Source organism: Octodon degus, unplaced genomic scaffold (genome assembly GCF_000260255.1).
Source record: "Octodon degus isolate 3935 unplaced genomic scaffold, OctDeg1.0 scaffold00365, whole genome shotgun sequence".
Lineage (NCBI taxonomy): Eukaryota > Metazoa > Chordata > Mammalia > Rodentia > Octodontidae > Octodon > Octodon degus.
In genome coordinates, this window is record NW_004524941.1 from 496,564 (window position 1) to 516,644 (window position 20,081).

Below are 20,081 nucleotides of genomic sequence, written 5' to 3' on the forward strand. Positions count from 1 at the left end.
TGGTGAAGACCTGTAGATTTAGAGACAGCACAACTGTCTCTAAATCATCAAAACTTGCTTGATTCAGTAGATCAGTTTTCTTATTTAAAATTAAAATATGTTCTACATAACCTGATGTTTTCCTTCCAAGTGAAACATACGATACTCTATGACTAACGATTTCTCAATCATTCATTGGGTAGGTAACAGATACATTTTGTAAAGGTTCAAAATATGTTTTTAAGTAAAGATATACATCTAATAAGTTTCTATTTTTTGTTATTTTTCTACATTAAAAATAAGAGTCAAAACTGTGCTTGACACATATCTCTAATTTCACCATTTCTGAAAATGTTCTTGTTGCTAAATGCAACATACATTTACATAAGAAATGTTATAAAATTCTTAGAGCGAAAGGAAATTAGCAATAAATAAAATATTTCAGCCACAATTTAAAATAAAGTTGACAGTTTTCTTGGAAGATCAGGAATTCAGTTGCTAAATAACAGAAAGTAGACTGAAATAATGAGAAATGTTTTCCATAGTTTTATTCAATGGTGGAGCAAAAATTGGTGTTCATATTTTAATCTACTATTTTGGCAATTTTATAAGGCAAATTAATTCATGATTAAATCTATAAGGTCTTATTTTAGTACCTACAATTTTTGGTTTTTATTTAGGACAAGGTATACAGTGTGTACAGGGTCTCACTGCATAGATTGGATTCACAGTTATCCTCCTATTTACAGCCTCCCAAGTGCTGGAATTACAGGTGAATGCCACCATACACAGTCTCAATAGCTGTTTCAGTGCACCTTTTGGGCAAGGCTGGCAAGGCTGGCCTTGGGATAGAACTCTCAGCCACGGTGTCTGCCTCGGCAGGTGCTTTAATCTACTGAGCTATTTAGCTGGCCATAAGTGCCAAAAATTATGAATGTACTGAGATCTGATCAAAAACACAAAACCACCATATGTCCTTCACAGACAAAAACAATTCATATACACAAAAAAGACATATGTATTCTTTATGCTGTGTATAAATTAATATATTTATTCTTTTAATGCAGAGATGTCAATATATCATTAGTTCAGACATTGACTGAAATAGTTCAGTATTTTTCAAAAGTATAGAGCATATTAATATGACAACTTGTTCACTATAATGCAATTCCTCCTGTCCTGTTTTCCTCCCTTTCTTCTTCCCTTACTGTCTCCCTCCCTAGTTCCCTCCTTCTTTTCTTCTGTCCTTCCATCCCACCTTCCCTTCCTCCTTCCTTCCTTCCTTTCTTCTTTCCTTTGTCCTTCCTTCCTTCCTTCCTTCCTTCATTATTTTCCTTTGTTCTGTTCTTTCTATCCTTTTCAACTTTCTATTTGTTGTTCCTCTCTCTCATTTCTTTTGCTTTTTTCTTTCTTCTCTTGCTTTCCTTCTTCATTTAAGGAGCTTTCCCACATTATTTCACACTATGGCAAAAGTTGAAATATTGCTCATTCAATCCTATTCGGTTATGGAGTATCTTACCCAACCTACCAATTTATTTGTTTATTTAATTATTTGTGTGTGTGTGTGTGTGTGTGTGTACTCCACTGTAAACCTATTAAACTTTGGTAAGGTAAGAATATCTCTGATGCCAGGGAGATGGCTTAGTGGAATAAGTGCTTCCCTGGCAAGCAGAAGGACCTGAGTTCAATCCCCAGTTCCAATAAAAAAAAAGAAAAATCACTTTTTAGAGCATATAGGCCAAGCAATGGCCGTGACTCATCCACACGGCTGACACTGACAAAGGTTCTACAATTTGAGGTACAGTATCTCAGGATAAATCCTGAGGCCATTTCACTGACCTTCTCAGACCCAAAAGCTACAACTCTTGTTGCACAGGTTCTGCTTTACCTTGGTCTTAACCATCCAGTAGAAAAGTATGGAGACAAAATATAGGAAGTAAAATCACCCTGTTAGGTTGAGCTGTGGGGGACTCAGGTCAACAATTTCTGACATTGCCAGTTAAACAGAAGACCCAATGCTATTATGGGCTACTGGACTCTTTTAGAATATTTTGCTGATTTTACACACCTATAATATTCAAATAACGGAACTTAGCAAAAAAGGGGTTTACAGATGAATGTCTATTTTGTATCTGTGTATTCAAAGTGGTTAGGATAGATATATAGTTGCATTCTTTTAATGAATAGAGTGATTTGTTCTAATGGTGTTTGTAAATATGATCTCAAGTCCTCATCTTGTACAGCAATTAACCACTAAGAAGAATGTATGCAGTGTGTTAGTTATTGAAACTGTTCTAGCGATTTGATTTGAAACTGTCTCATTGCTATTTGTTTATCAATAAAATTATGAAAAAAAAGAATATCTCTGATTTGCTTTGATTTGGTTTTGTTTGGTTTCATTCTTGGCATCTCAATTTTTAGATAAATATATGATCATTAGAGTTTTTGTTAAAGATGAGAGAGGTGTGGGTAGCGACATAAGTTCTCTTCTCAGGAGAAACTAAAGTTTCTCTATTATAACAAATATGTATATTTCAAAAAGAAATATCTATATCTGTATCTATGTCCATGTCTATATAAACATCTATATTTCAACATTTCAATGCCAAACTAAATGAAGAGGCTATGTATGGAAACAATTTGAAACTAGAATATACAAAGGAAGGAGGTATATCTAAAACAGGTATTGGATGGTCAAACAATAGTTCAGGTCAGGCAACTTAAATTAGAATTACTTAATACAGAAAGAAAAGGAAGGTTTTTCTAAATTTAGTTACTGCTTTTGGTTATACATCAGAAAGAGTATGGAAAGGTGAGTTATCTAGGTAATTGTAAGACTTCAAACAAAGGATAATGACATTTAGACTGAGGTTTTCAAATAGGTGGCTATGCCTGCTCATATACCATGGCCAGCACCACATAATATGTTGAGGGAACAGCAGTTAATACCCATGGACCTCTTGACATTTTCTTGTATTTGATTAATAATGTAGAATAAATATTCACGATTGATGCTATTACTAATTATATTCTCATTAATTCTATTAATTACCTAAAATGTGCCAGAGACTTGACATCTCATCCAGTGGGAACTAGAATCCAGTATTAAATTTTATTATCATTTTTACTTTTTTTTTTTTTGCAGTACTGGGGATTGAACTCAAGACCCTGTACTTGCCAGGTAGGCACTTACTCTACCAAGGTATTTCCCCAGCCCTTAATTTTTGTTCTCAAGCAAAATCATAGAGACTAGAAAACCTGAGATTTCCTAAAATTAAATGAATATATCCAACTATCACTGACAAAAACACATTATACTATTTATTTATTCCTTTATTATTTATTTATTTATTTTATAGGGTCTCACTATGCAGCTTGAACTCCTAGTTCAAGCTGTTTTCAGGGCTCCCCAGTGTTGGGATTACAGAATGCACCACCATGCCCAAACTCAGTCATTGGCTCAGAACACCTGGGAGTGGGCCCCAAGTGGTGCTAGGGATCCAATCCCCACCCCTGTGCTTGACTAATCACTCTTAATCTTCTGAGCTATCTCTCCTGCCCTTATTTGATTTAAATAGTATGCAGTAATAATTAATTTTTAAATATTATGCACAAAGTAAAAAAAAATCATCATCTTTTAAAATTTTATTTCATTTATCAGTTTTATTAGGATGATGAAATGTTAAAGTCTTATTGAAAAGGTACATGTTTTCTGAAAAATAAGTTTTACACATTAAAATAAGGATCATTTCTAAGAAATCTAAATTTGAAACTTTAACAATAACTGCAACCAAGACTACTCTTTCCTTACTTTCATCCCGTGATTTATTATTGCTCACATGAAACTTTAGTTTTACACCTCAGAGTACAGACCATGAACTCCTAAATCAGTGCAGGTGTTCTGTAGTTCTCTGAAGCTTATTGGACACTGCAATACAGTTTCTTAGTACCTCTGGAAAAAAACGCTGAGAATTCAATTATAGTGAAAATCAATCTACATGTAGGGTAGCATAACTTATGGAGAAACAAAAGAACAAAATAAATTGACATTCACATCAAACATTTAAGTCATATATTAAAGGAAAATAATTCCTTATTCAGTATTACATGTCACCTGCAGAAATTATCTTCTTTTTCTCTCCTTACTAGCAGCAAAAAATTAACTTGATAAGTCATTAAAGTCTAATATATAATTTTAACTCAAATTATTAGATTCTGTAGGGCTATTTTTCTGAATTCTATTGATTAAGAAAATCTTATTGAAAGTTCAATATAGGATATGCTTATATATGAAAGATTTAGTGATTTCCATCAAAAAATGGGCTAGGATATCAAAGAAGGGGCCAAAAAGATAACTCAGCAGTCTAAAGTGCCTGCTTAGGCAAGCTTAGGAAGGCACAGGGGACCACAGCTTCATCCCTGGCACTACATGCCACAAACGCCCCCCAGACCTACTCTCAGGGCAGAGCTGGAAAAAAATATATATGAACAAATGTCCTTCTGATGACATTGCTTAGTACTAGTACTAGTGGATAATAAGCTGTACATAGGAGATTTGCATCCAAAACATTATAAAATATGTCACCTTGAAAAATCTGACCTTCTACTAAAAGATATTATTTTTCATCATAAAATATTCAGACAGTTTTCTTTGGTTAGAGCTTAAGTTTTGAATAATGTCATGAAATCTTAAAAATGTGTCTACCCAAAACTATTTAGACAAAAATAATCAAACTATACTATACCAGCATTAATAGAGATTTGCAATAATAACAAATGCACATAGTAATCTACATGTTCAGCTAAAGAATATTTACTAACACCAGAAAACCATTAAAACTTGGTTAGAGATAAAGACTAAAATGATATAAATGGTAATATTTTAGACAAGATGAAAAAGAAACAAAATAAGATTTTTTTAAATGTAGAAAACATATTGTATGTAAAGTTTTACTTTTCAAGCAGAATGCTTTTTAGATATACTATGCACAATACTGAGAACATACTTAGAACCATTGGAAAAGGTTAAGGTGGCAGCTACTGCATTCTACCCCTCTGCCAGTCCCCCAATGATACTTGACAAGATGTGACTTGTCTCACTCTATATATAATGTTTTAAAGGTGTTCACCATGCCATTTTCTTTTGGGATGTACAAAATTGTTTCTTCTAAGGAAATGTAACACTTTATGCAGAGCACTGGAGGACATGGTACTGAGGTGTTTTCCCTGGGCTCCATGGTCTACAACATAACAGAAGAAATAGGCCATGTGATTGCTTCAGCTCTTTCACAGTTTCCACAAAATGTACTGAGTGTGTCTCAGTGATAGCAAAGTGCACACTTAAGTTTTTAACTTCTATATTGATGCAATTGCAAAAATTCCTATGTGACCATTATTACTGTATCTCTAGTTTATTTTAGCCAGTTTAGAACTCAGCTATATAAGTGAGAATACTAACAAAATGGGAAAGGATTGCTTCAGAATGATTTTAATGTTAATATTCAAATAAAGACATGTATTTTACAGGTTACATGGGTGAAGTTTTGTTACTATGATATTATTTGTAGGCATTCAGAAATGGCAAAACCTGTACTGTCACATTTTCTTCTGGAATTCTTAGGGGCACAGAGCAAAATAAAGGTGTTTCAGTAAGAGGTGAAATCTAAGTTACTAACTTCACTAACACAAAGCAATGTGGAGGTGTTGGTAAATCTTATAATCCTGTTTCTATAATCTGTATTGATTTATTTTGACTGCAATGGTTTCTTAGGGTTTTTAAAACAATATTAGACTGTGATCTACAGGACTTTCTAGTATTTTTTCCATAATTTTATTGAGAAACAAATAGCAATGAGACAATTTTAAATCAAATTAGTAGGACAGTTTCAATATACAATATATCACATATTGTTGTCTTAGTGGTTATTCATTGTAAAAGGTGCAGACATGATATTCTGTTTACAAAAACTATTAGAACAAATAATTCCATTCATTGAATTAAGAGAATGTAACTGTATATCTATATCAAATATTTTGAATATACAGATACAAAATGGTTGTTCATTTGTATCCTTTTTTTGTTTACTTTTGTCATTTAAATATTATACATGTGTGAATTCAGCAAAATATTCCAAGATAGTCCAGTAATCCATAGTAGTAGTGGGTTTTCCATAAGGCTGGTGATGTCAGAAGTTGTTGACTTGAGCCTTTTACAGCTCAGCATTTTAATATGACTTTACTTTTTATACTTCCTTTTTATGCTTTTGCATTGGATGCTTAAAACCAAGATAAAACAAGACCTATATAACAAGAAATATAGCTTTTGTATCTGATAAGGTTGGTCAAATGCCCTCCGGACTTATCCTGAAATGCTGTACCGCAGTTTGTATATCATTTATCATTGTCAGCCATGTGGATGAGTCATGGCCATTGCTTGATAAATTTGCTCTCTGTGAAATCCTGAGAGAATGTTATCTCTCCATATAACTCTTCTTAGGCACACTCTACAATATCAATCACTTTCCTCTGTAGCCCCATAATCACTTGATCAAAAATTTTGGGACACAGCTGAGTTACAAGATGTCATACTATAGGTTCTCCTATGTAATGAGTCTTCACTGACCTTGAAAAGCTAGGACCAAAATGTTAGCTGCCCTTGCAGCCCTCCTTTTTCTGCAATTTTTGGTGTGCAAAATTAGGTTGTTAACCTTCCAGAAGAGAAGCTTATTGTAATTACCCTACAACCTAGCTTAACCTCATTATCTGTCTGAGTATCAAACATCTTAAGCATAGAGTGGAACAGGCATTTTTCATCAAGTAGTGATATGATAAACTTTAAGTACCTATAGAATATAAAGAAATAAATTAAAATATAATTTTAAAAATAGGAATAAGTAATTCCATATTTTTACACAGAAGTTTAGAAATCTAACCATATACAACATTGTAGCTGGACAGTCCCACAACACCCTTTTTCTGTCTGCTGTCTTCATTCACCACCCCCTTCCTTTTTAAACAAACATCTACCAAAGAGCCAGCACAGCAGCAATCAGTGTGTTAAGACAAGAAGCACATATCTGGAAGACCAGCACAACATGCACTCCAAGCATGACCCTAGTATTACACATTGCCATCTTCAGTGTAGTTGCTTAGTTCATAGGTATCAGCATATATAGTTAGTCAGGATGAGAATCCTACCAAGCATCTTCTAGCTTCTGAAGATTCTCAGGATCATTGCCTTACCTATTGTGTACATATAAATGTATGGCTTTGCCCCTGTCACGTTTCCTAGCTGTTTTCCTTCCACATTTGTAAATATTGTATAGTCTCCCTAGTATAAGAACTCAAAAGAAGAATTACAAATAGAAAGGTATAACACAATTAAAAAGGAAGTGAGAACTTGAGAATCAGACAATGAAGAGAGAGCAAGGAATAGAGGACTTTCTATAAATTGTGGTATTAATTTAGAAGGCATTGTAAAATGTGTCTTATTATGAAATTTAGCTTATAATCACAGTATGTATATTCATATCAGTAAGTTATAGGACCCCTTCCATCAGGTCTGAAGACAATATGTGATCAGCTTTTTTTAATATTTTGAGGATAGTTTTCATTGTGACATTCTGGTTCAATTCTTGTCAATACTCTAGAGAAAATCTTGAGCCTCTTCTGCATCAGTTTCCTCCCTGGTTTGATCACCCATTGATGAGGAGGCAATGTACTTTCGATATTCTCTATCTTCACTTTTTCAGGCTGACAGTGATGACACATATCCTAGCATGTCACCTTATTTTAAAATTAAGTTTAGTGAAATAATTAAATATGCTAAACTATCACATTCATCATAGGTAATTTATACCTGAATGTGATACATCTTGATTCAACTTTATTTTCCATAGCTGTGACTTCCATTCTACTCCTCTGCCCCTCCTCATATACAAAGTTTTGCTTTCCATTTATCATTTCTGTTTTTAGTTTTCTATTGTATTTCTTCCTTTTCTATACAACCCTCTCTTGTTCTTCATTTCTTTACAAGCTATTCCCATTTCCCAATATCTATTACAAATTGTGTCCTTATTTAAAAATCCAGTTTCTCACACCAGAATCAAAACAATGTTTGCATGGCTGTCTTTGTTTCACCTAAGATTAGGGTCTCAAGCTGCATCTTGTGATTTACAAGCATCTTATATTTCTTTATGGCTTAGAATTACTCCCTTGCATAAAAAAATCCACATCTCTTTTATCTACTGATAACAGATGTACATTTGAATTCTTTCCAAGATTTAGCTATTACAAAATTAAGTATATAGGTTGTTATGGTATGATGCTTTTAATTCTATTAGGAAAATACCTACGTGTGGAATAGCTGGATCAAATGAAACAACTAGTCCTTGTTTTTTTTAGGAATTGCCACACAAATTTCCATAGTCTGTGCAAAATTATGCACTCCTTCAACAATGAAGAAGGGCTCCTCCCCTGCCCCCCAGATCCCCAAAAGCATTTGTTATTATAAATTTCTCACTAGTCCTGACTCTCCCTGGCTCCCACCTGCTTGCTAGAAGAAGCACTACAATGCAGGAATATCTGCTCTCAGCAGGGAACTTAGTGAACACTGAAACTGTCATCATCATTGAACACAGGAAAGGAGATATGATCCAACACCGAAGTTTGCAGGTCTTGGGTACATCTGAAGTGAGTGACTCAAGAATTTACCAGGGCTGCTTCAAATTGTTCTGCCTATTGACATTGTGAATGCCAAAAATCTCTAACCAGAGGTATTCATTGGACCTTTCTGTCTAGTGTCTGATGCCTTCTTTCCATCACTAAAAAGAGATCACATTTTTCTTTGTTTGGAGCAGAAGGGTTTATCATGCTCTCTGCCTGAATATAGGCACAATAAATTCCATTTCAAGTTGCCTTTTCAGAAGCCCAGTGTTCTCTGCTGCTTATAGATGTTACATGTAAATTATTGCAATTTTGAGAACAGTCATTCTTTCCAAAATGAGGTGTTCCAGTTGCATCTCTTTCTTTCATACAAAATGACTTTTATTTACATAAATTATTTCTATGGAATATAACTACTCTTTAAAACAAGAAAATTTATATACCACAGATAGGTTTTTTTGTTAAAGACATGTTTAAGCAAGATTGTATACATGATTGCTTGCATTTAACATGGTACTAAGCATTGAGTATTACTATTGTGCCTCATTTACCAACAATTAGGCTTTTACACCATCATCATAGTCACCAGTTGAAAATGTAAACATCCATTAGGAAAAAACAAACAAACAAAACAAAAAAGAATGCTTGTTATCACTTAATCTTTAAGGTTTGTAAATTTTTGTAACATATGTACATCAATCATTTGTAACAAGGATATTGTACCTTGTAAGATAAATAAGTTTCTGTTTTTACTCAGATCAGTTTTAAAGCTATAACCATAGGACAATTTATTGACTGGCATTATTCTTTAAAATGAACAAATGCATAATTACAGGGAATTTCCACTCAGATTTATACACACCACTTTAAAACACAATGCTAAAGTGACACTGAAAATTTCATTGTAAAAAAACATGTAGGAAATGCTCTAAGAAGGTTGTGGTGGTGCACACCTGTAATCCTAGCACTCAGCAGGCTGACTTTTGAGAAGCACTATGAGTTCAAGGCCAAGCCAAGTTACATAGTGCATTCAAGCCAGGCTGAAGTGCACAGTGAGACCCTGTCTCAGAGAGAGAGAGAAGAAAAGGTCTAAGAGTGAGTTTCTGTTGCTATTGGTAACTCAGCATCACTTTTTGAACTGGCTGGGTTACTAAATTGCATCTCTTAAAAGATCAGTTGTGTTAAACATGATTTCATATGTTTATTTCCCATATCTATTTGTTCATCTTAGAAGTGTCTGCAAATTTCAGATTCACATTCTTGGATTAAGTCTTTCATTTTGAGATATGATTATTTTTCAGTTCTTCACTAGTTTACATGTTAGTAATTTGACTGAGCAACAGATGAAAAAGATTCCCACCATATGTGATGGGCAAGGCTGTGATTAAAGCTACCTTGTCCAATGGTCTCCAAAGGTCAGAAAGCAGCAGCCTTAGGCAGCTAAACAGCCTGGTTCTCCTGTAGCTCATATCTAATTTCAATACTAGGTCACAATGACTTTCTTAATGCAAACGAAATCTGAACATAAGACCATTGGTCTGGTGACAGGAATGTCTTACAGAAGGAAGCATAACTATTGCTGAAAAAGGTTGGGTTGGAAACAGAGCACAAACACTTTAAGATTGACAAAAGTCTCTTTTTTTACTCTTAAAGTATAAGGTACAGATGTAAATAATTTTTCTGACAGTCACTAAGCATGTAAACTATTGCAAGCTGCCTCAGCTTAATTTCTGAGGGAGTGACTCATTAATTTGTTCTACTGAAAAGCTCAGGTAGAATTCCTTGTGTACTAGCAGAAAGAGAGAAAAAAAAGTACAATAGATCATCTAGCTGTCCTAATTTTATAAGAGTCTAAAATGGATAGTACAAAGAGGAGGGAAAATTATGTGTAAGGTCAAAGAAAGGAAACTGAAAGAGAGCAGGTCTGACACTTCCTCTAGCATGTAGAGGGGGATTAGAGCCAATCTGTAGCAGTGAAACCTGTCCTCCAAGTCTTTAAGAGTGGTTGTTTACCTGATGTCATTTAGCTGTCAAAAGGAGTCCAGGTTTTTTATAGACAGGCATATATATCTTTTAAGTCTGATCTAGATTGAAAAGTCCCATTTTTCAGAAGTTTACAAAAATTCTACACATTTTAACCAACATTTAACTACTGCATAATGAGTTTATATGTTTTCTAGGAGGCAGGCAGAATAAGTGGGTTATGAGGGTGATGGTCGGGGGTCACATCCATTTCTTATCAGTTGGAACTGCCAGTGCGATCATGTGGGTTTGGCCAGTTGGCCATGGATGGAATCCTTGAACCATTTCAGAGGGTCATGGACAAGATCAATCAAAGCCTGAATGTAGGGCATCTGGTCAGAATGTCCCAGATTCCCAAAGATGACTTTCTGGACTTGGTAAGCAAGAGCAAGATTAAAAGAGCCTTCCAGAGTCCAAGTGGCCTAGGGGAAGGAGGGCCATTCCAATTCGCAGTATGTCCAACTTCACTGTTTGTTTACTTATTGATTGATTGATTGATATTTTAAAGATAATAAAAATAGTAAAATAAATTAGAAATGATACAAAATTTCACTAAAATATTACAGAACTTCAGTAATTGTTATTTTATTGCATGTTGCTGTCTTCAAAGGAGTTGCTTATATTACTAAGCATAATAAATTTAATTATCTTGTAAAATCAATTTTCTTTCTGTTTTGTGTGACATTGTATTTTCTCTATACTTTATTGGAATGTCAGAAAACAATATGCATATTTTTAAGATAATATTCTAAGATAATAGTTAAAATTAACTAGGTCCATTTAAATAGCCATAGATAATAACATATTAATACTACTCTTTCCCAATATTGTTATCAATCTTCTAAATCTAAAGCTACAGCCAGTCTTTAAAAATTTACACTTATTCAGAAGAGAAAATACAGTAATTTTAAAAGCATTTCTTTTTTCTTCCCTTATTCTTTCTTTTACTTCCACAAGCCCAGCAATACTTTTGTAACTGAAACAGCTCAAAGTGTAAGAACAAAAAAGTGCAAAAGAGAGATTACCACTAAATTTATGTTATTAATTTCTGTCTTTTACGATTTCAATCATTAATCAGGTAATTATCTTATTTCTCTTATTAGCAGGTACAAAAGAGTTTTTGACAACTTCAATCTTGAGAAATTAGTTGGTATATTTTATGTATACATAATGATCTCATCCTTTTATCCATTCAATGAGTGATGGGTGTCTGTGTTGCTTTCAAGATTTTCTTATTTCTTACTGCACTTCTATATCTCTGTGGCATGATGCTTTAAATCTTTTGAGGATAATACCCAGTAGGGGAAGAGCTGGGCCCAATGGCCCCTCTAAACCTAGTTTTTGAGAAATCTCCATGTTGATTTCCATGTTGGCTGCACTAGCCTACAGTAACATCAACACTTAAGAAGTACGGCTGGCCAAAACCTCAGTAGACTAAAGTGCCTTCTTCAGCAGAATGCACCACTGGTGTTGGATCCCTGGTGAGCCATTCCAGCCAGCCTCTGGGGAGACACTATATATCCTGTACTAAATGCAAAAAAAAAAAAAAAAGAATAAAATGAAAACATTGGAGAAGTATTCCTTTATCACTACAGCCCTGGCAGCATTTTGTTGTAAACTGTTTTCTTGACAATAGACATTCTTTGTGGAGGGAGATGGAAACTCAGCCTTGCTTAATATAAATTTCTTAAATAAGCAGTAATATTGAGTATTTTTTCCTATATTTATATGCCATTTGTACTTCTTTTTTCCCATAATTTTATTGAGAAACAAATAGCAATGAGACAGTTTCAAATCAAATTGGCAGGACAATTCCAATAATTAACACATTGAATACTCTCTTCCTAGTGGTTATTTTCTGTACAAGATGCAGACATGATATCCTCTTTAAAAGCACTATTAGAACAAATCCTTTTATTCATTAAGAGAATGAAACTACATATCTATCCTAACCATTTTGAATACACAGATACGAAATGGACATTCATCTTTATCCCCTTTTTCGTTTAGTTCCGCCATTTGAATATTATAGGTGTGTAAACTCAGCAAAATATTCTAAAAGAGTCCAGTAGTCCATAATAGTATTGGATCTTTCTCTTGATTGGCAGTGTCAGAAATTGTTGACAAGCATCCCCTACAGCTGAACATAACACTATGGCTTTACTTATTACACTTTATTTTTATACTTTTCTGCTGATTGATTGAGACCAATATAAAGCAAGACCTATGCAAAAAGTTGTAGCTTTTAGATCTGATAAGGTCAGTGAAATCCCCTCAGGATTTATTCTGAGATCCTGTACCTCAGATTGTAGATCCTTTGTCAGTGTCAGTCACGTGGATGAGTCACGGCCATTGCTTGGCCAATGTGCTCTCTGTGAAAGCCTGAGAGAATGTTTTCTCTCCAAGTGGCTCTCCTTAGGCACACTCTACATCATCGATCACTTTCCTCTTTGGCCCCATAATCTCCTTGATCAGAAAATTTGGGTCACTACTGAGTTATGTGACATTCCAGTACAAGTTCTCATATGTCCTGAGTCTTAATTGACCTTGGAAGGCTAGGGCCAAAATCTTAGCTTTCCTTTTGGCCCCGCTTTTTCTTTAATTTTGGTCCACAAACTCAGGTTATTAACCCACCAGAAGAGAAGCTTATTGTTATTACCATACAACCTAGGCTGTTAGCCTAACCTCACTATCTGTCTGAATATCAAATACCTTAGGCATAACATTCAACAGGTATTTTTCATCAAGTATTGATATTATACTTCTCATAAGAGGTTTCTGTCCATCTCAGATGCCCATTTTCATGCTGGGTCTTTGAATTTGGGAGATCTGTTTCTTTCTTCCTTTTTTTTTCTTTTTTTTAATCTCTGTTTACATTCTAGAAATTAATCCTTTGCCTGAAGTACATTTGGTATTTTTTTTTATCCAGTTATGTGGGTTTTCTTTCCATTGTGTTGATGATTTTTTTTCCTGTGCAGAATCTTTTAGTATCTTAAATCTGTGTTGATTCTTTGTGATAATTCCCATGTGACTTAGGTTTTGTTCATGAAATATTTTCCTACTACTACTTCTTTCCAAATTCTATCCCAGCAGATTTACTGATTCTATATTAATATGTACATATTTTGTCAATTTTGTTTTTAGTTTAGTGAATGATGCTAGACATGAATCTAGTTTCAGTATCACCATGTGGAAAGCCAGTGTTTCCAGCATCATTTATTAATGAGGCTATCTGATAGGTTATAGCCCTAGTAAGAATTGTTGAATTATCATGCTGGTCATCTAATCTGGCTGAAGTCCTTAAAACAATAGCTTATCTTCCCAATGACCACTTTCCTCCCCCTCTTCCCAACTCAAACCCTGGGTACAACTTCCTTTGACCTTTCCTACCCACACAAGGGAGCCTCCAATTAGCTTCTTACACGTCATTAAACCTGCCCCTCAAGCTCCACCCATGGTAAAGGTCCATAAAGTCTCAGGCTCCCTGTCTCAGGTTGGATGATCCTCCCATCTCCCTCCCCTTCATCCTCTCTCCGTGTGTTTAGAGTAAATAAAGTCTTTTCCTCTCTCATTTCTGCTTCTCTGCTAGGCTGCCACTATGGCTGCCATTGCTGTTGCTTCTGAAACCTATCATTTTTGATGCTGTTACCTGGAACTGTGATTAGTGTGGCTCCCAGGGCATCCCCTGCCTCGGTTTTGAGCTACCTCACTGAACCACCTTCTGCTTCCACTTTTGGCTCTGCTGCCTGCCGTTGCTAGCTCACATCCAAAACCAGTCAATCTCAGTCCTCACTCATGAGCCCAAAACTACAGAGCTCTTGCTTGTCTTTCCTCTCGTCTCGTCTCAAAAATCATGAGCTCACATCAGGACCCCCATCTGGATCCCGGCTCCCCACTTTTTCTAGTGACGACTGATAAAGTGGGTGTTGGCATTCTCTCTCTCATACTCACTCCAGACTAAAAAGTGCCGGCTTTTTAGTGGGAAGTGACATTGGGCTTTTGCCCTAATCTTTGGCTCAAGTTAATTTGGCCACCATGTGAAATGCTCTTCTCATCCTCCAAAGCACACGCCACTGGGTTGCCTCGTAAAAAACCTCAGCACTCTTGGATTTCAAGGATATCTTGAACTCAAAATACTAAGTTTTCAACTCTATTATCACAATGGCAATTGGCTAGAAATCCCTTAAAAGCCTTTGTTGACTCTAAAAAGACATCCTTCCCTCCTTCCCTCTGCTATCCCCCAGCCATATCCGCTGGTACTACCCTCTCCACTCCTCTGCTTGAAAGTCTGCTTGTCAGTCTCTTCTGACTACATTTTTACTTACTCCACCATCTATAGCAACATCTCTGCTTCTGCCTCTAGTTCTCCTATAGATTCCACCCTTTGCCTTGTAGATTCCTCTGCCTCACTTTCCTCCATACTGAAACCTCAGATACCAGTGTTTTCTCCTTCCACCTTTTCTCATACCGTTTCCCATTCACCCCCATCACCCAACCTCCTCCCAATGCTCTGTCAGCCTGTGGCTGCCTGCCATGTGGCCAGCCATCTTGTAGGACATGTGGCTATCTGCCGCCATTATGTGGTCTCTCCTCCTATGATATCAGCACTGACTTGCAGGGTTCTGTCACATGATGAGCCACCACCATTTTTTGTGCCATCTATGGCCACCCTAGGGTCACTCCTCCTATGATGTCAGGGTGCCTGCTTAAGGCATCCCATCACATGACAATCTACCGCAATCTTACATGCCATGTGGCCATCCACCTCTCTGTAACATCACTCCTGTGACATCAGAACAATGCCTTGTGCCACCTACATGATGGGTCACTGCCATTTTCTGGACCATGTGGCTAGCTGCTACCATGTTATAATCACTCCTCTTGTGATTTCAGAGCACCACATTTTAGTACCTCATCACATGATGGGCCAGTCCATCTTGTGCCCTCTCCTTGTTATATAGTAACTATAAATAAGAGGTTTTTGTGCTTTTCAAATGCTTACATGAGATCTACATAAATTGACTTATAAAAGTTCTGACTGGTCTCTCATAATTACAAACTCAAAAAGGCCATCATAGTTTAACCTGGTCAGAAATATATTTGAGTGCACTCTTATTTTATAAACATGTCCATGTGTCCTGTATGTACTTGTTTGTTTTTATGTCATTCCGTAAGCATCTAGTCCTTTTTATTTGAGTTCTAAAATATAAACTGGAAAACATGCTTTCTCCTGAGTTACCAGCTGGTCTAGGTAACATAAAAATTAATTTATAATTAAATAAAAACCATTAAAATGGGGGAAGATTGTTGGACAGAACTCTTGATTGATGAATAGAGGGTGGCCAACATTTGTTCATTAATAGAGAGCCCCCAATAAATTGGTCATTGGTTAAAATACAAAAGCTTTTACAAAAAATAAAATAAGGTTTTCTGATAAAAGATGCTTAACATATTAAACATATGTATGCCTTCTAAAATACTGTATGCGAAAATATAAATTTTCTTTCAGATTTATCCCTTTCTCTTATGATCCAGGTATTTATAATAGGTTCCTATCAAGTTAATATGAGGTTATCAATCAAATAATTTTATAACTAAAATTTAGGTAATATGTATCCCAGGTACATCTAAAGATGCAAAAACAAAATGTGGATTTTATATGACTGTTACACTATACTGCTATGTATGACTATCGATGCCAAAAGATCTCTACAAAATTATATAATGGTTGTCCATTAACATCCTACAGGGATTAAACTGCCAAAATGTCCATGGTTGATAAGAAATAATAGTTCTCTGGTTACACTTTATATTTCAAGGTACTTTATACTCAGATAAAATTCTAATAATCAAATGTATTGCTCCAAACTAAGTATACTGATGTAAACCCAGATTCTCTTAAAGCACCAATTACTATTAATTCCTATTTTATATCTCTATTTGTTCATGACATTCATGCAAAGCTAAAAACACAAATCTCAGCCATTAAACTTCACAGGAAAACATACTTAATCTAACTTTCTGTGTCTTCAATAATAGAGACCAAAATTAACTATATATACTGCCAGCCTTTGTCTGCAACACTCAGGACTCCCATCAAAGCAGGACCTTGACAAGGTAATGCTGAGCCTAAACAATGCTGCCACCCAAGCCAAGTATGCTGAAGAAAGACACTGGGCATGAGCCTGCCCCACTCTGTAGCCATCACTAGGACATCCACAAGCTCAAGGGTCACTGGAAATGCAACTATCCTGTCTGCCAGAGAGCAGGTAAGTCATCCAATTCCCTGCCCTCACAAGAAACCTCACTATAGCCAGATCTATATACTAGAGCTGCTTGGTCTTGCCGCTGAAGAGCAACAACAGACCTTGGGTTCCATGGCCCACATTAAAGGCACCTTTGTCGAGTCCCGAGTCTTGCTGGATATCTCAGGTAAAAAAAAAAAAACTCTTTTCTTGTTGACATGTACACCACATATAGTGCTGTTCCTGAGTTAAATCATTATATTAGCTCTAGTCTCCATAGTGGATGTTGATGTCCAAGCTACATGATCCCTTCAGACAGGCCCATTCCATGCTAACTTCAGACATTGTTCTTCACTCTTAATTTCCTTGTGATCCTAATATATCCCATACCTCTCATGAGGAGAGACCTCCTCCAAAAACTCCACTTCTTTCTTACCTCTCTCTCCCCCACAGTGTACATCATACAAACCCAACCTCAATGTACAACTAGGCCCTCCATCCCTCTTCCCTTGTCAACCACATGCTCTGAGACACTTTCAATCCCACTCATGCCACACATGCTGTTCCTAGTGTGACTCAGTGATCCCACAGTGTTTCTGTACATTTCCCAATACGCAATAGTGCCCAAAGACCAAGAGACTCAAGCCCATCATTCTCCACCTCCTTACCAATAGTTTTCTTAAAAGTACCCACTTGCTATATAATACCCTCATTCTTCCAGTACTCAAACCCAGTGACCTCTTTGCCTTCTTGTAGATTGATCCATACACTCTCCAATCTCAACAGCTCACATGGACAGTCCTACCTCAAGGGTTCAGAGATAGTCCTCACTTCTTTAGTCAACCTCTTCCTGCTGATCTTGAGACCCTTGATCTCTAGCCCAGCCATTCTTTCAATATATCTATGACTCTTCCTTTGCTCCCCCTCTCATGTGCTGACCCTAAGACAAACAGCTATTTTTCTCAATTTTCTGTCAGGACCAGTTTATATAGTCTCTCTCTCCAAAGCTCAGATAGCTTCACCAAAAGTCAAGTATCTAAGACCCTCTCTCCCGCTACTCATGCAATCACTGCCCACCACAAAATAACAGATTTCATCCTTCCTTGGTTTAGCCATCTTCTTTCATCTCTGGGTTCAGAATTTTGCTTCCCTAGCAGAACCCCTATATAGAGATCAAAAGGTTCCTTGTGAGAACCCCTAGACCTGACTGCTCCTGTATATCTCTCCTTTTGCAATCTACAACAAGCCCTTCTAAGGGCCCCAGCTGTCTTTACCCAAATCATCTCAGCCTTTTACCCTATGTACTTCTTTGCAAGTTCATAATACAGTGAACATTTTACGACATAAAAAGAGACCATCTTTTTAGGCAGTAGCCTACCTTTCTAAACAACTGTAAACAGTACAGTTGGTAGATAGACTCTATGTCTCCACACAAACACATAAAAGATAAAAAATTTACTTTAATAGGATAGAGTTGTGTTATAGTACTACCGATGGCCCTGACTCCCTTTCCTCACATTGATGTCAAAAAGCTAAAGATCAATACTCCTCCTCTTTAACATGGTCATGTTAAAATGACACAGATTATAACCCCCCCTTGCTTCCCCTCCTGTGTCCTTTAATCATGATGACATGTACTCCTAATGTGCTGTCTTTTTAAACTTTTTTCAAGGTTTCTTCAGTATCAAATGTGAGCCATCACTAATTATAAACTTCTAGTCCTAGCTGAGACTCCTGGCATTAACTTCTACATGAGTGTGAACCATCATCCTGTCAACTCCCCCTCATCCCCAAGATGACCCCCTTTATAACAACCAAAAGATGGGAATGATAGATTATGGCCCTAGCATGAATTGCTGAATGATTATGGTGGTCATCAAATATGGCTGAAGCTCTTAAAACAACAGCTTATCCTCCCAACGACCACCTCCTCCTCCTTACCCACTCCAGTCCTGGGTACAACTTCCTTTGACCTTTCCCGTCCACACAAGGGATCCTCCAATCAGCTTCTTATATGTCACTAAACCTTCCCCTCAAGCTCCACACCCAGCAGAAGTCCATAATGTCTCATGCTCCCTGTCTCAGGTCAGAGTATCTGCCCATCTCCCTGCCCTTTGTCCTCTCCATGTGTTTAAAGTTAATAAAGTCTCCCTCCCCCTATTTCTGCTTCTCTGCTGTACCGCCACCACTGCTGCCATTGCTGTTGCCTCTGAAACCTATCACTATCCTTCTTCCAGTGAACAAGTGTGGTTCTTCTGTCAAAAATTAAGTGGCTGAGTGTATTTGGAAGTGTTTCCAAATCTTCTAATCTGTTCCATTGTTACTCGGGGCTCACTGCACCCCCAGTACTATGCTTTTTTAAAAATCACAGTTACTTTGTAGTATAATTTAATACTAGAGATTGTAATCATCCTTGGACTTTGTTGTCCAGTTTCTCTTGTTCTTCTAGACCTGTTTTGGCTGCAGATAACCTGTTAGGAATATTTTCTGTATTTCTGTAATATTTTCTAATGGTATTTTGATTGTCATAGATTTAAGTCTTCAGAGAAATTTGGGGAGTGTGGACATTTTCTCTATGTTGAATTTTCCTAGCTGAGTAAAATGGATAAAATTTCATTTTTTTTATAAACTTTTGATTTTTTTTTTAGTTTTGACATTGAATACAGCTACATTACTTAATTTGGGAATTAAATCTAGAAGTCTTCTGGGAGACTTCGTGGTACCATTTATGTAGAGTATCATGTCATCTACTCGTAATCATAATTTATTTATTCCTTTCCTGACTTTATTTTTTCTCATGTTCTCTTTCTCTGTCCATTTATTTTCAGAATGGTAGGAATGGTGAAGACAGAAATTCTTTTTCTTCTTTTCTTTGTACCAGAGATGGAACTTGAGACCTTGTGCTTGCCAGGCAGTCCCTTATTCCACTTTGCGGTATTTCTGGCCCCATAATAGAAATTCTTATCTTGTTCCTGATCTTAGACTGAAAGTCTTCATTTTTGTTTTTTCCATTTAATGAGATTGTCTATTTTTTATTGATGGCTTATATCACATTGAGTACCATATATTCTAATATTCTATTGGTTTTTTACCATGAATGTGTATTATTCTTTGTCAAATGCTTGCCTGGCAGGCATTTAGATTGCTGATTTCATTCCCCCACCAACTGTT

The 20,081-nt window shown here is 36.2% G+C and overlaps 1 pseudogene; it reads left to right on the top strand.

Moving 5' to 3' along the window:
- Nucleotides 1–8,550: 8,550 nt before the first annotated feature.
- The window catches only part of LOC101591258, a 57,796-nt pseudogene continuing 46,265 nt past the window's right edge, over nucleotides 8,551–20,081 (top strand).